The 16,262-nt window shown below is 38.2% G+C and overlaps 1 long non-coding RNA gene across 1 annotated transcript in view; it reads left to right on the top strand.

Annotated features, from left to right (window-relative positions):
- The window catches only part of LOC121668733, a 113,929-nt gene that overhangs the window by 68,355 nt on the left and 29,312 nt on the right, over positions 1–16,262 (top strand). Inside the window, exons 2-4 of the long non-coding RNA XR_006017544.1 lie at positions 3,150–3,268; positions 5,315–5,433; positions 5,882–6,002. This is a non-coding gene — a long non-coding RNA (uncharacterized LOC121668733). The remainder of the gene's footprint in view (positions 1–3,149; positions 3,269–5,314; positions 5,434–5,881; positions 6,003–16,262) is intronic.

The raw sequence follows: 16,262 nt of genomic DNA, 5'->3' as shown, positions 1-16,262 counted from the left end.
AGAGTTCGAACACTTTCCCTGAATATGTATGTGTGTCTGTTGGTGATTGTAATAATCAGCAATTCAAGGCACTGGGACTCTTATCTCGGGCAAAATTAGAAATGCAGTCCCACAAAGATACCACTGCAAATCCTTCGCCCCACCTTCACATGACCCTTTGATTTAAAGGAAGGCAAACTTGAGTCTGATTAATTCCAGTGTCCATATGAAAGTCTGTTGCTAATGTGCTGTTGTCTTTGTTCTGCCAACAAAATGAATGAGAAGAAACAAGCTGTCCTTCTGCCTGTGTTAGTGGCTGCAACCTCTGTGTTCCATGTTTCCCATGGAACACAGAGGTTGCAGTCACTAACATCCACGTGGGGAAGTCTCCCTTTTGATTCTGTTGGTCTGGATTTGCTAAAGAGACAGTTTCGCAAGGTGGAATGAAAAACAAATGAAATAATATTGTGTTCTTACTTCTCAAAGCCCTTGAATAGCAGTTTTGCTGTTCAAGGAGCATCTCTCCCCCTGAGTAAACCTGCAAGAAAAAATTGTCAGGAAATAAACAACAGCTAGGCAAAATATAAATTGGTAAACTCCCTAATGTGTAGGCTAAAACACTGTTAAATGTTGGGGTTTTGTGGTGCAATTTAGTATGATGGCTGATGCCAACATTACACTTCTCTAAGAAGTGGAGTAATTAGTACAGGAAATAGGTTTCTTATGTTTTATTTAGCCAAATTCATCTCTGGTTTAACTCCACTGTAGCCTGCATTAAATTTTTTCTCATTTCCCAGTGTTTTTCTGTGTAATTCTTTATATCATGACCTTTAATTCACTGTGATTGTCTTTTATTTTAGGTAGGGGCCATAGTTCCTCTCTCAATTTGTTATTATCAATTATGTCATAAGTCTTCGTTTCTTGGCTTGCGAAGTGAAACCCATCAGATCTGCAACAAGCTTTTACAAAGTACTCATTGGCAGGTTTACAGATTCCCACAGCTGTACATGGGATGCAGGGAGAAGCTGCAGCCTCAAAGGCATGGAGAAATAGAACTATGAGAGGATTGGGGAAAAATTCAAGGAACAGAGAAAAACAATTCTGTTAAAAGCAGGGAAGAAGGGCCTCCACATATGAGCTGCTCATTTCCTTGTGGAGGAAAAGTACATCTTAGGAGGATGGCTGAAAGCAGTAATGAGCACTCCAGAGAATGAGAGAAAGTGACTGAACTTGCTGGGACATGCAGACAAGCTCGTGAGGCTCAGAACCTGCTGCTCACCAGCAAAGTCAAGTCAATTATGGATACGATTATTGAAATCAAATCAGTATCTTCTTCCTTGTCCCATGCAAGTTCTGGAGATGATGATTTTGGCTGAGGTGGCTGTGAGAATGTGGATGCACAGGTCAGTGCTAGGGTCCCATGCTATGATGGCACTGGGGAGACAGGGAGATACCTGCCTTCTCCTCCTCTTCCTGCCTCTTGTACTTGCAGAGATGAGGTCCTGTGCTGGGAAATCTTCTTATAGGTCTGCTTCCACATGGCAGACCCCCCAACTTCTGTTTCAGTTCAGCCTGCCCAAAGTCAAACTGGAGGGTGGAAAAGATGGTTCAATAGGTTCATAGCAACATTCATACTCATCGGTTTTTGGTCTGTAGGATACTGGTGTGAAGCTGTTAGAGTTGTAATTCTCCACCCCCGGCTGTTTAGGGAGGTCCAAATGTTTGCAGCAGAACATAGGACAAACTGCTGTGGGTACACCTAATTAGCAGTCAACATGCACAGTACTAATCATCTCATCCTTGATTGTGTTCAAGTACATCACAGATCAGGACAACCTGAACAGAAGGCTGCAGGTCTCTGCTATATAATTGCATTGAGGATGTGCCACAGCCAGGGTTAGTTCCGTGGCTTTTTGAAGGCAGATCAGTAGAGAAGGACAAAACTGCGCAGTGATGGTAGGAAAGGTCCTGCCTTGGTGATCCATCAGGTACACAGGCCGCAAGATGTAGTGCTAAGAGGCCTGAGACGTATTTTTAATTTCACAAAATATAATTGGTCTAGTTGTGAAGTAATGTCTAAGATTTTTGTCTCTTTAGTTTTTGAATAATGCAGGAAGGGGAATCCTGCGTCATGGAAAATGTTTTTTTGCCCCAAGTCAGGACTACTGTTCTATAATTCCTTAAGAGACATACATGAAGATTTTATTAGTCAAAGATGATCTTCCAAGATCATAATCATTTATTACAGCTCTTGTGTTTTTCATTCCAATGAGATTTATAATTATAAACTGGTAATTAAAGAGGCCCCACTCTGTAATTCCATAGGAATTCCACTGTGATCTGACATTAATTAGCAACCAATTTTAAATTATTATATAACTTTTATGAAACCCACTAGTGTCTGAATGCCTTCTTTCAGTTACAAGGAAATGTTAGAAGGAATTTTGTCTTTGTTAGATGGAGCCTTGTTACAGGTTGATCAGTACTACCATGGGCTGTGAACACGTTTCCATGATGCAGCAACTACATGGATGGGCAGGTTCAACCTGCTGAGGTTTTGAAAGAATTTTTATCCTCATCTTTCTTGTAAGAGGCATTTTTCTCACAGGATTTCAGCCTTCTGTCATGTCAACAAGTGTGCATTCTTTGATGCTTAGATTTTATCTGACTTGTTATGGAAATCAGAGTGATATGGTGCACGGCTTGATGGCTGATGCAAGCTCTTTCTGCCTTGAAAGGGTAATTTAAATAATTACAGCGAATGAGGAAAAAGAGAAAAATAATCACCAGCTCCAACGAGAATGTCTGTGGGATAGAGAATATGTGACAGCAGGCTAAGGGAATAAACATTCAAAATTCTGGCATTATTTCACCATCTGTATTAAAGATCTGATATCTGATGAAATTTGTATGTCCCCAAAATCTGACAGGTAAAATGCTACCTAGACGTATGTTCGTAATAAAACACCTGATACATATGGATAATCAAGACTTAACACCTCTTTTTCCTTTTTTGTTTCTGCTGTATTTTTATATCTTTTAATGGGTTTTTTTGGGGGGGGGAGGGTTGTTGGGTTTTTGGGGGGTTTTTTTGGGGTTTTTTTGGGGGTTTTTTGGGGGGCTTTTTGGTTTGGTTTTTTTGTGAACTTATATCAGTTATCACCATTAAGCTTGTCAGAAAGAAGTGGAGAGTGGGATAATATCCAAATCCATTACTTGCAAAAACATGTAGAAAACAAGAGACCTAAAAGGAGACAGCTGATTCTTTTTGCATGGATGAAATCATGAGGTAAGTTTTCAAAGTCTTGCCCTGCAGATTAATTTCCACCAACTCCACTAAACCTAATGAAAATCACATCTGTTTCTAAATATTTCTTAGTGTGCTCTTACCCCTTTGCAGCTTCTCCCTATCACCTTCTGCAACTCTTTTGATCAAACCTCCAAGACCTTTCCCAAGAAATGTGACTTCTGATTGAAGTTTCTACAGGTAACAGGGTAAAAGGAAGTGTGATTTGCTAGTCATCTCCACATCCATCTTCCATCATAAATCACCTCTGATCTGAGCATGAAGCTGTTCAGGAAAGTAAAAGTTTAGCTTATTTAGCAGCCAAATTTTGTTGGCTTTTGAGTCCCCACTGTTCCTCAGGGTCATTGTAGTTGCATGGATGTGCATCACTTATCTTGCCATTTTTTGCCATTTTACAACAGGGAAATTTATGGGAGAAATCCTCTTATTTAAACTTAGACAAATCTTGACCAAGAGATAGTCCTGACTGTTGTGTTTTCCCTCATTAAAGGGACTGTACCTATTTTCTATAAAATAGATGAGATTTCACCTTGGAAATTCCTGTTAAAATCTCATTCTGTTATGTTGCATCTAACTTGTTATCAGGATATCTCTGAACAACTTTGCCAGTAAGCCAGAGATATGTCACTGACAGCAAGGAGCAGAGTGCAGCTTTAACACAGGGAAATGCTATAAACTCGCTCGATCAGATCAGCATCAGCAGTGACTCAGTCTACTCCCGTTGGACCCAGAGAGTACACGTGAACTAAACTTGCTGCCTTTACTTGTAACTATCCCTAAAAGGGATTAAGTTTTTAAAATCTGGCTACATGCATTTCAGATACTAATATATTCTCTTGGTTCTGTGCCTAAGTAAGATTTAGAGGAATTTGGAGAGCAGCTGGACGCTAAACTTTAGGAGATCCAGCGTCAAAGCAGGGCTCATAGTAACCCGCATGCTGTCAGTAAATCCTAATGCTCTATATTTAACCTACTATTAAAATTATGTTTTGTTATTTTTGCTTACCTTAATCTCAAACTTTGGTTTTTGTGTGTTTGCAGAACAAGGCAAGCTCTTAGGGCTATAAAATTTGTCTCACTGCTTTTTTTTTAGTTCAATGTTGTTTTGAAGGCATCTGAAAGGGCAAATTAGAAAGGCAGGTATTATGTTTCAAGGAGAGAGTTATAAAAGTCTGAATTGCATCCCAAGTATATTTTACTCCTAATAATGAGAACTGGATGAACAGCATTTAAAAAAATATGAACCTGCCCCAACTACATCGGTTCAGATGTAACTGATCTAATGTAGTTTTCCAAAGAATAATTGATATTATATAATCATAACTGGCAGTTTATGTCTTGAAAGTGACACTTGACACTTTCCTGCTAACCAGTTTAGAATCATCAATTAAAACATCACTTGTGTAATGACATTTTAGTAACAAGTTTAATATCATAAATTATGACATCACCTTCTTTTATGGCATCGGGGTTGACTGAAAGGTTTTCTTTAGAAAAGTGAAAAACTAAAAAAAAAATGTACGAGGCCTTAACATTGCCTCTCATTTTGTCTTTATAAAAGGTACATATGTTGTGTTTCTCTGGCCACTGTCCTCATTAGGGAGGATCTGAAAGCTGAAAAGCTACAAACGATGAAATAAAAATTGAGATGAACTTGCTTCAGATTAACACAGACAACCTCCCAGTAGATAGTAGTGTGCTTTGCATCATACCAATGAAAATCTTTGAGGAATGGAGAAGAAAACATGGGCATGCTCATGAAACCTGATGAACTCAATTATAGTGCAGTAATATTTCCTGAGATGTGGTGTGAAAGTTCAAGACTGCATCACTACCAACAGTCAGTGTTCTTTTTCTTCATGGTCAGTGGTTTTGAAGTAATCCTTTTTATATTATTCTTCATTGAATGGTCCAATTTTGGTGCTGGAGTCAGGTATTCAGACTCTTCAGGACACTAGATTTTATGATGACTGTTAGTGATTTGAGTCCTGAGTTGGCAATTGACTCCATTTATTCATGTCTATTTAGGCTTATGGAACCAGACAGGAGCCAGACCAGTCATGAATTGAGTTCAGAGGATTCCCAATTAAACAAATGTCTGTATGGATGTGTGTCTTTGTAGGATTAACTGCAAGGAGTCAAATATTGTAAGTATATCATGTTTTCAGAGCTGACTTTCTAAAGGCGCATGGCATCAGCTTTGCTCTCGTCCTTACAAAGTCAAGCAGAGGAAGCCATAACCAAGCATTTTCAAAATTTTTCCTGAATTTTTTTTTCTTGAAGCTGAATCTTTATCATGTTAAGTTGTGCTGAACTCTACTGGGACTCTATGCTGAGATGATGCTTATCTTCTAGTGCTTATAGAGAAACTTAGCCTTGTACATGCAGATAGACCCTGTGAGTTCATGTGCTTCTCCCATGGCTTGCTTTTATATCAAGTTCTTGGTTTGGGTTTCAAGGATTTGAAAAGTGGGGAAAGAATCCTAGATAAGAAGACAAATTCACTTTGTAAAAAACTGGACAACTGTTGTGTATTGACTGGGGTAGAAACATTTCCCTAAACAATCCAGAATAATTTCCCTTGCTAATTGCCAGACTGTAAATCCAGGATATGACAAATGGGTGCCACATGGCATATGGGCAACTGCTCCATACTCCGGATCAAGTGTCCAGTGCTCAAGAGATGCCCTAATTCCAGCAAGAAGGTGATAATTCAGTAAGTATGAAAACATTTCTTAAATTACACACAAAATTTTAAGCAAATCTATGTAAATTGACAGTGCATATCTTAGTGGTCTCCTGAGGATGCCATGATTTACCTACCCTCTTTTCTCAACATTTTTTCAAAAGTTTTTTTCCCCCATGAATATTTATGTCGATGCCTCATTTGCTGACTGAATTTCCAATCTACTGGAATTATGCTTCCCCATAGTACACGCAGGAAAGGTGAGCTGTTAGAGGTGAGAAAAAGAGACTCCATGACCTTTAGGAAATAGCAAGTGGCACTAGATAAAACCTATTCTGTGAGGGGTTACTTATGGATTGGTTGGACATAATTACCAAAAAATTATTATCTCACTGCAACAATTAACTTGTGGTAGGTCAGAGTCCAAATCTCCAGAAACTCTGAACTTTCACAAATTGGCTTTGCCCGTTGCCACTCTAAGGCGATGAGTAATTCTTAAAATAGGCGTGAGTGATAGAAACCACATAATTCGAGTTATGAGTATAGACTTATTTACAGCTGGCATTTTTTTAAAGTGAGTTGTAAATGTTACGGTGCTAGATTCAATGCTTATAAATGTGTTTCCTTGGTGATAAAGCTTTCACTAAGCATGTTATCTATCTGTGTTCTCTTATATGCAGACAAGAAATGATTCACTCTGTATGTTATAGGTCTTGTGCTTTAAAATTGAATCCTCTATTGACTAACGGCTGAGAAACATAGAAATCAAATCCACAGCTGTTTTTTCTTAAAAGTGAAGTTTTGGCAAAAGCAGCAAAGGCTTTAGTGCATTAGAAAAGTGTGCATTTTTTAAAGTTGTTCCACTTCCTATTTTCTCTCTACAATACTCCCTGAAGTTAAGAGTTTTCTTGCGTTCCATCTTGCAGTTTCAAGCAGAATAGGGCTTTGATTTTGCATGCCACTCTACTGCCTACTAAATGCAAAGAAGATGTTAGTTTGTGGGGATACACAAATTAAAGAAGTAAACACACAGAATTAAATCCTTCTGGGACAAAAAAGCAATTTATCTGATGACTGAGACAGTGGTGGTTGGAAATCTCTTCAGTGGAGATATAGAAATTACTTGGAAAAGGTGAGGTAAGACACAAAGACTGAGCAAAAACCTCCATGCACTGACAAATAATGTCACTTACATTAGAATGAGAAATGCTGGCCCAGCTGATATCAGTGGGAGTTTTACCATTCTTTCCACTTAACCTTCTTTTGTAAGTAAAGTAAGGGCTAGTTGGGCCACTGGATATATGTGAGTAGTTACTTGGTCATCCCTGTTTTACTCTGGCCTCCTATAAAAGGACGCTCTTGCATGTCATCAGCTCCAGCACCCAGGAGATTAGAGGGGTTATAACACAGAAGAGCAGGTACATGCAAAGATGCAAAGACAGAGGCCTGCTGCCAGGGAGACACTGCTGGTCCCAAAACACCCTCATCCTAGCACACATGACACGTTAGGGTTCGAGAACTATAAATAGCATAGGGTTATGTGCATTAATTGCATCATAAAGTAGTGGAGCCCCAAAGGAGACCTGGTCTCAGCTATACTATAACTGGGACAAACAATTAATGAGAGAGCTTACAAATTCATTAGGTAGGACAGGAGCAAAGTATTAATCACCCATTCTCTGTTTCAGACGAGTTTAAATATACCCATTGTTTACATAAATAGTCTATGGATTGAAGAGGAATGGATCTGACTTTTCCTTAGCCCTATTGCCCATTTCAGGGGTTGGCTTTTCTTTCCTTCTTGTTTACACCAGCATGAGCTCTGAAACCCCCCTTATTACACAGAAGTCATCAAACACATTTAAATTTGCTTTCTATCTCTAATTTCAACTTTTGTTTCTATGGCTTAACTTTTTGACAGCTGGGTATGGTAAAATAAACCGTGAACTGTTCTGTTCCCAATGATCTTATCTTAATTCTTTTAAGTAACCTGCTGATGACCTTGCATGTGCAAAACCATTTTATACATTTTTTAAGAATGTTGGTTTGGGGGCTTCCAATAGAGTAAAGTTAATACAAGAACCCCTTCAAGTGGCATTGAGTTTCTGAAGCACAGAGAAGAGAGAAACCTTCTGACCCTGAAGCTTTGAAAACCTCTTGTTGGCCATTTAGGAAAAATGAGCCAGATTCAGATCTCCTTTGCTACTTGTTTAGCCAGCCATAGCCCAGGCTGTCACAGCTTTGTGGGAAAATGGGTTCCCTGGTGTGTGGTAATGACCCCACACAGGTCTGAGCTCTGTTATTCCAACAGATACAGGCTTTCTGGCAGCCCTAGATAAATTCCTGTATCACTTATGAAAGCTGTCAAGGGCTGGCATTTCTTTTGGAGAAACCTTAGAGCATAGGGCCACCACACAACAGGCCAGCCCTGCAGAAACCCACATGGAGACTCCCAAGGTTACAGACTAGGGATGGCTTGATGTGCTCTCTATCTCATGGGCATGAATCATGTAGGTTCGTGAGAAATCTATTCATTGCTGGCTGGGCGTGAACATAAATGTAAATATAAAGATCTTTCATGCCAGTCTTCAAGAGGACTAAAACCCCATAGCTGGCTCTGATTAGAGCCCTGAAGAGAGGAGGAAGTTGCAGTGCCTCCTAGAGCCCATATTGCTGCTTTTGGATTTGCTACTTACTGTCTTAGCTTCAGAACAACTTTTGCTGGAGCTGTTGCCCAGATCCTGATTTTGGCATTGTTTTGTCTTCACTTACACTGTTTTGTCTCAGTTTATCTTTGGAAATGTCCAGAAATGAAAGGGGCACCACTTTGTCAACAGTGCAGTGGACAGAGTTTGTCGGCTTCACTTTTGGTTGGCCTTGAAATTCCCCTTAATTAGTATTGTCATTAGATTTTCACTCATATCACCCACTCTGTCTATTCTGCCTAAATATACTATTTCCAAACATAATAAATCTGGAAAAATGTGCCTATTATTTTTCTTTCTAAATCCTGTCCAAAAAAAATGAACCAGCAGTGTAGTTCCACTATAGGAACTGCTGATTTTGCCACTTAATTTTCTCCCCCCTTCTTCCTATTTCCCTTTGTTTTTCCCTGTATCTCCAGGATACATAAACTCCTTGTCATTCTCACAGCTATGCAGCTGCCTGTCAAGGAATATATGGTAAAATTCCTACCATTACCTACTCCTTATGCTCAGACAAGCACTAGGCCAAGATCCACATTTGCTTGCCTAGATTTTACCCATTCCATGAAAAAGTTTGCAGTTTAAGAGGAGACGACACAAAGCACACCAGCTGCCCTCTGGCCTACAAAATTCCTCTAGAGCATCTCACTTGGAAAAAACACCTGCATCAGAACAAACAAACATAAGTGGATTGGAAAGAGTTTAGTTTCATCTAAACTGTGGCTGGATTTAGTAGAGACCAGCTTCCTTTTTGAAAATTATCTGAAAGTGGAGTGAAATGAAAACAAGTATTCCTCCTGTTTCAGCCTTGTCCTAATTTATATAACTCAATGACATTACTAATAGAAAAGGAGAAAAGGACTTTGTATGTTCCTGAAAGAATTTCAAGAAGGCAGGTCCCCTGTCTTTTTATTTAAACATTTAAAAAAGTGCAAGAGCTGGAACATACATTATTGTTAGTATTTGATGTCGGTTTTGTCAATATTTGTGTATTTATTCACAATTACGAAACTGGCACATTTTTTAGGTAGTATTTTCATTAGTGTTATTTCCTTCCTCCAGGCTGAAATATTTTAGAAAACATTTGCAGATCTGAGAAACAAAACAATAAACTAAATCAGACAAGGTGATGTTTACTTTTCTAGCAGGATGCTTTCCTAGTCATGGGTGATATTTTTAATTTTCTCACAATGGAGTTGTATAGTAAACCCCTTTGAGTTTTTCCTCAACCAGAGCCAAATCTCCAAAGCAAATTCCTTCTTACCATTATAATGTGATACTTCATTCCTGGTATTTCTGTTTATCAGAGCCTGATTATGAGCTAGGGATTATGAACTAGTTATATTTAAGACTCTAATTTGTTTTTTTTTTTAAAAAAACCTTCCTCTTTGTCATTCCTCATTTTTTGGTCTTCCTACAAAGATCTTTTAAGAGCACCTGAAATTCCACCAGACACCAAGGAAAGAACAATCGCAGGTGTTCAGGTGTTGTGAATGCCCAGCCATTCTGCTAACCTCTGGCTTTGCAGGGAGCATTGTGAACACCAGTTTTGATTTTAAAATATGCTGTTGCTTTGGCGTTGTTGGAGGAGGGGGAAACAAGTGAACATTATGTCATTTTTTATATATACCCATTGTACTTGCCTGGATTCTCCTTAGTTGATACATCAAGCCTTCATTAACTACAAGATAGATATGCTAATAGATACATCAGTTAAACCAAGTTGAGCTGAAGTGTCTTAGATAATAAAGCTTTGCATAAATTCTAATTCAAGCAATTTCATCAAAAAGCATAACAAGTAGCTAATCTGGGATAAAATTGTTTTTTATTTCAGAACCATGTTCTTCATAACATCCTTCACAGATGCTATAACGTTATTTTACTCTTTAGAAAAATATCTAACAACATGATTGTCTCACACCAGGCATAATCCCAGTGGAAATTAAAATTGCATGCATTTTCTCATCACTCTTTATTTAACAACTGGGAGACTTGTAATATTTGAAACTCAGCAAGAAAATTGTCTTGAAACACAGAGATTCCTTTGGGGTAATTTCACTTTTGTTTTGTGTGAACTTTAGCTGAGCAATTTTTTACAGTAATGTGGATCTGTGGATTGAATGGCAGTTAACGGGACTCTCTATATGTGCTTCACACCTAATATAGAAGAAAACATCTGAAGGAACATTTTAATAAATTAATATGAATCAGCTGGCCTTATTAATAAAGACACTTTGTTTTAGATGTTTAATCATTTCTTTTAAACCCATACCACTGTGTTTAAAGATCAACCTGAAACTGACTGTGTTCCTGCATGAAAGGCAATACAGTGGTGACACTTCTCAATTTTCACTTTTTTTTTTTCCCCCTGTAATTGAGAGGACATCTGGCATGCCCAAGACATCTAACATTGATGGGATTTAGTAATTTAGTTTGCTTGACTCAGAATAGCAGTATCCGAAAGGATGGCTCATCTACAAAATGAGCTGCTTGTTTCCCTTCAACAACTGAAGGACAAATGCTTGCAATGCAAAATAACATTACAATAGGCTCTTGCAAGTGGTCATAGAAAAGTGACAGTGGATTTAGTAGGGTTGATTCTATCAGCTGATTTCCGTTAAAACCTTTTTATTTTTGCCTGTAATCGTCCCTTGGGAGATAGGCTTGCTAGCAAGACACCCCTGGCTATCACACAGTGGCTTCCAATATTCATTATTGCTCATGTCTCTTCTGCAGATTGAAGATTCAGAGGTCAATAAGCACCTTGCAGAAATACTCCAATCACATTCAGAGAATGTGATTGTTGCACTGCCTTGCATTGGGTATCATTGCTTGTTTTCACGTGTTCAACAGAGTAACATTGACACTCCCGTCATTTTGCTTGCACTCTTGATGTTTCCATCTTTAGCATTTCTGAGACAGAGTGAGACCTGCCAGTCCTTATCAGGAATTTGGCGCCCTTCTCTCAAATGTTTCTGGCAAAGTCAAACCAGCAGTGTCCAAGGCCTGTCTTTATGCAGAACTGTACACTGGAGTTGAAATTAGTGCCACAATGTTCAAACACAATTTGCTTGTCAGTTTGGATGATTTCACACTAAATTATATGATCGGATATTTCTTTATTTTTAGTATTTCACTCTTACTGTAATATTTTAATCCTTTTCTGTGTGTCTTAATCACAACATCTTTTTCTTCCATTAAATGTCTCAGGAATTTTTTCTAATTCTTCAACTGAAAAAGAGTATCTCAGGCCTCTGAGTTGTTTCAGGCATCAGATCTACCTCTCCACTGCATCTTTAGCAAGACCAAACAGAAACAAAAAATACTTTAGTCCTGTGCAGAGATACAAGTCAGTATTTGTCAGACCAGAACATTTATCATCAGACTCCATTTCACTGGCACAGTGATAACCTGTGGGTGTTTTGGAAAAGTCAAGTTTTTCACTTTGAATCAGTATCAGAACTCCTAAAAAGTCAGAAGCTCATTCTTTTGTTTGTTTTGGCTTTTTCTCTGCACCTAAACTGAATACTAAGATTTCAGTAATCTGGTAATGGATGGAAAGACTATATCTCCAAAAAAAAAGAAGGTTGTTGGTAGACTTGAGGTAATTTCTGACCATTCTTGTTATCTTTGTGCCACAAACAGGGGCACTGAGGTTGTTGTCAGTTACTTGTGTGCAACCCAAGAGCACCTGGAGGGCCACTATAAACCTGTTATTGTCAAATCTCATACTGTTCAACCCACACAGTCACATGTGCAAGGTGTGCCTTTGGAGCAAAGTTACTTCTACCTTCTGCCCAGGCGACAGACTCTGCTAAGATGGGCTGATTTTACATTCTAAGCTTTTGAGATTGAGTTTAAATTGGTTGAGGCCAGCATTGTCTTTGTTCTGTTTGGTCAGACCCCAGCATAGCAAACACCAGCCCATGATTTGGTTCTAATATAAAATGGTGTTGTGGAAGGCTAGATACCCATATCAAAAATTAACTATTTCCTACTGAAAACCCCTGTCATCACCTTGTCCGTGCTCAGGATTTTGGTTTGTGTCAGTCATAGGTGACTCTTAGCAGTGTCCACAACACTCACCAGATTATTCACCAAGGCTTCCAGTTATTTCTGTTTGCAGAGCACCTTGGTTGCCCTTTTTAAGATTGCACCTTTCATTATTGCAATCTTCCAACCCTATCAAAGTCATCATGATTATTTCCTAGTGTCTGGTACACCTGTATTAGCATGACTGAGACAAGTACATTAAAAGATTTCCCTTTTATAATGCAGCCTGAATACCAGTATTCGAGGAACAAACAGTAATCTTACTGATAGAAGTTGCTTGTGCGGGACAGCATTTTTTTTTTCTTATTCTCTTTCTATTTTAACAAGGGCAATCAATTTATTTCCACATTTTGTTGTGAGATTTTGCCTTCTGGGTAAAGACCATCTTTTATCTCCCCTTCTCCCCCTTTTCCCAAACCTTCTTCTGTGCTGGGAAGATGGAATGTATATGTGATACCCTTTCAGAAAATATATTCATCATATATTACAAGTATTGTCATTATGATGTATTAACGTAATGCATCATCAGACAGCTGTCAGGGTGAAGAGTTATTACCCTAAAATAAGTTATGATGAGACACTGAGGAACGAGTTGAGAGCATTTTTGGGTTTTTTTCTAAATTAAGGACTTTTAAAGTAAGTTTTAAAATCTCTTACCTTCATGAAGTGGTAGAGTTAGGAAGGTCACGGAGAAGAGGACTTGAATCAGAAACACCAGGACTCATAGAATAAGAATGTAATATTTTTTTCCCTTAGGTACTTTCTATGAGTTCTGCAAAGTTTTAGTTTCCAGCATAGATGAGTGTTAGTGGGCAGCCAAAGTCATTTTAATCAACCTGAATCAGACTTTACTGTTTATCCTTTAAAGAAAACAGTCACCAAAGCATGAAGAATTGAGCTAAAATAGGCAAATTGTGTTAAAATGGTAAAATAATAATTGCATTTTAGTACAAAAGGCTATTTCCTTATACAGGTTTGCTCCTGTTTCCTTATGCAGGTGTGTTCTGTGGACTTACCATAAACCTGATAGCAATACCCTGAAAAAGAGAGAGCTTTTCAGCAGGTTTGCACAGACTTTGGATCAAACCCCTTCTTTGCATCATGTGGTGAAGCCATGAAACTTGGCACATTTATAGCATTGTAACATAAAGCCATCTGTGTACAAGTACAAACTTTTCCTTATTGCCAAAGTGCTTAATGTAATTACAATCAGGCTTGCTTCTCCTCTGCTCACTTCATCCATATGCTGAGATGGATGAAAACTTGCACTGGTAAGGATCCCACAGCATCTGAGTTTGTGTGCTGCTTACAGCAGTGTGCATTGCTAACCTTGTAAATCTGAGGCACTTTTGCATTTTAGGAACACACATAAACCTACAGGATGTCTTACAGGAAAAATGCTAACAGAAATATGCAAAAAAAATCAGCCTGGATTTTTTTCTTGCTAGCAACACAAGACACCTGGCTTAGGAGCTCAGTTGTTCTTGCTTCCCTGTATAGTCCATTTGAAGTCAAGAGGTGTCACACAGTTTGGATGCCTAAGATGGGAATTGCTTTCAGGAGACAACTTTTACTCTTTGCTGGATGGAAAAAAAGTGCAGAGTTCCTGCTCATCTTCTTCACCATCTAGAGAATATTGTACTAATCCTGAGTGTTGGCAAGCAGCTGCAAAGTAGTTGCTTCATATTAAAATTCAATCTATGTTGACTTCAACTGTGTTCAAATACAGTGTTATCCCATGCCATTTATTGTATCCTTGCATTTCCTGTGTCATGGTATTTGCATGCAGTTTCTTTAATCTGGATGTAATATTGGTCAGTGTAAGTTAAATACCAAGGTTGGTTATAGGTTAATGAATGCACTGTGCTTGCTGCTGACTGACATAATTACTGATAGGAGGTACACTGAACTTGACCCTACAGCCCACAGACATGTACTTGACTTTATCAGTGGAAATAGTATATCCAAAAGGAATACTAACGTTAAAAAGAAACATATGCAGTGCATGCATTTGCAGCACAGGGAGTATGTTTTCAGGAAAAAAAATTGCTGAAGGCAAAAGGTGGTTATGCCAGGAAAGTCCATAAATTTCTCATCCTGAAGGAAAACAATGATAAGCCACTTGATCTTGACCAATTTTAGGAAAACAGTTTAGTTTATTACCTAAAATGAAGATGTGAAATGATTGCCAAACTTACGCAAGTTATCTCTACTCAAAGTCCTTTATAAACTCAGCTGCTATGAATATAGGAAAAACTTTTTTTCTTCCATAAGTCTCAGAATGGCTTAATCATGTATAGTGGCACAGATACATTGGCTCAAGCCAAATTTATTTTGATTCTTATAAAGCAACTGCACTTTGCAGGTGCCAAATAACCAGTTTCTGCACTTAAAGAAGGTTTTACTGGCTCTCCATTAGGATCTGTAAATATATGCTTTTGGTTAAAAATGTAGTCCTCTGTATGGACACCATAACTCCATCTCAGATCCAGTAGGGATTTGCTTTTCTAAACTGAGATGTAAGAAAGGGACAAGATTTTAACTAGTCAAAAATTGTATGTCATGTACTCATGATCAACTAATCTGCTTAATGGAAGAAGGTGGGCCCGATCCTCTGTAGTGTCAGGGGGATGAGCTTGTAGGATCACCTAGTGAAACACTGGAATTGAGGGAAGATCTGTGTTGGTATCTGTAGTCTGCTGATAATTATTAAATTTCTTAATCTTGTGATGCTGAAAGAAAGGACTTCTGACCCATGCTGCAATTGTTAAGAGGCAAGTAAGTCTTTCATTTGAAGATTTCAATGGCATATTGTCACATATGCTACAAATTAGAAGTTGAAGTGACTTTGGTGTGTAGATGTTGGAGTTGTAAGGGGTATGCCCAAACTCCTGCCCCTCTGCGAGCAGGGTTTCACTCAAAATTAGTGTTAGTAGTGGTGGTTGCTCAGATCACCAGTTAAAACAATCTTAGGTCAGTACATTTTAAAGGAGGTAAAATATCTTGGAGAGACCATAGGAAATCTATCATGGAAAACCACTGATAACTCCACATCTTATTAGCTTCAATTAAGTATTTCCATAGGGAACCATGGAACTGTTTAAAGTCATGATGATACACACACACGTTGTTCCATCCAAAGAAATAATCTGTTTTCCAGATTTCCCAATAGCCAAGCTATTTTGTTATTGTTTTTTCTTTTCCTCCTTTTAAGAGAAATAATTTATAAGAATTTATCTAGGGCTTGCTACAGATTTAAAAGGAGAAAAAAGGTTTCTTCTGTCCGAGTTTTAAATTATACGCATGACCAAAGATAAATATGTTTTTTATTTATAACTGTGGATAGATGCCAAACAAAGCCTTTCATATGACACAGCGCTGCTGTAGTAGAGGAGCACTTAAAACAGTTCCAGTGAAGTTAGGCCCCAAGACTTTCATGCAACTTCATGCAAAATGGTTAAGACCTTTCATTTATTTCTTTTCTTTTTTCTTTTCTTTTCTTTTCTTTTCTTTTCTTTTCTTTTCTTTTCTT

Source organism: Corvus kubaryi, unplaced genomic scaffold (genome assembly GCF_017639235.1).
Source record: "Corvus kubaryi isolate FWS band 111438036 unplaced genomic scaffold, C.kubaryi_AGA036_p1.0 37386, whole genome shotgun sequence".
NCBI lineage: Eukaryota > Metazoa > Chordata > Aves > Passeriformes > Corvidae > Corvus > Corvus kubaryi.
This window is presented reverse-complemented; position numbering and strand designations above follow the sequence as displayed.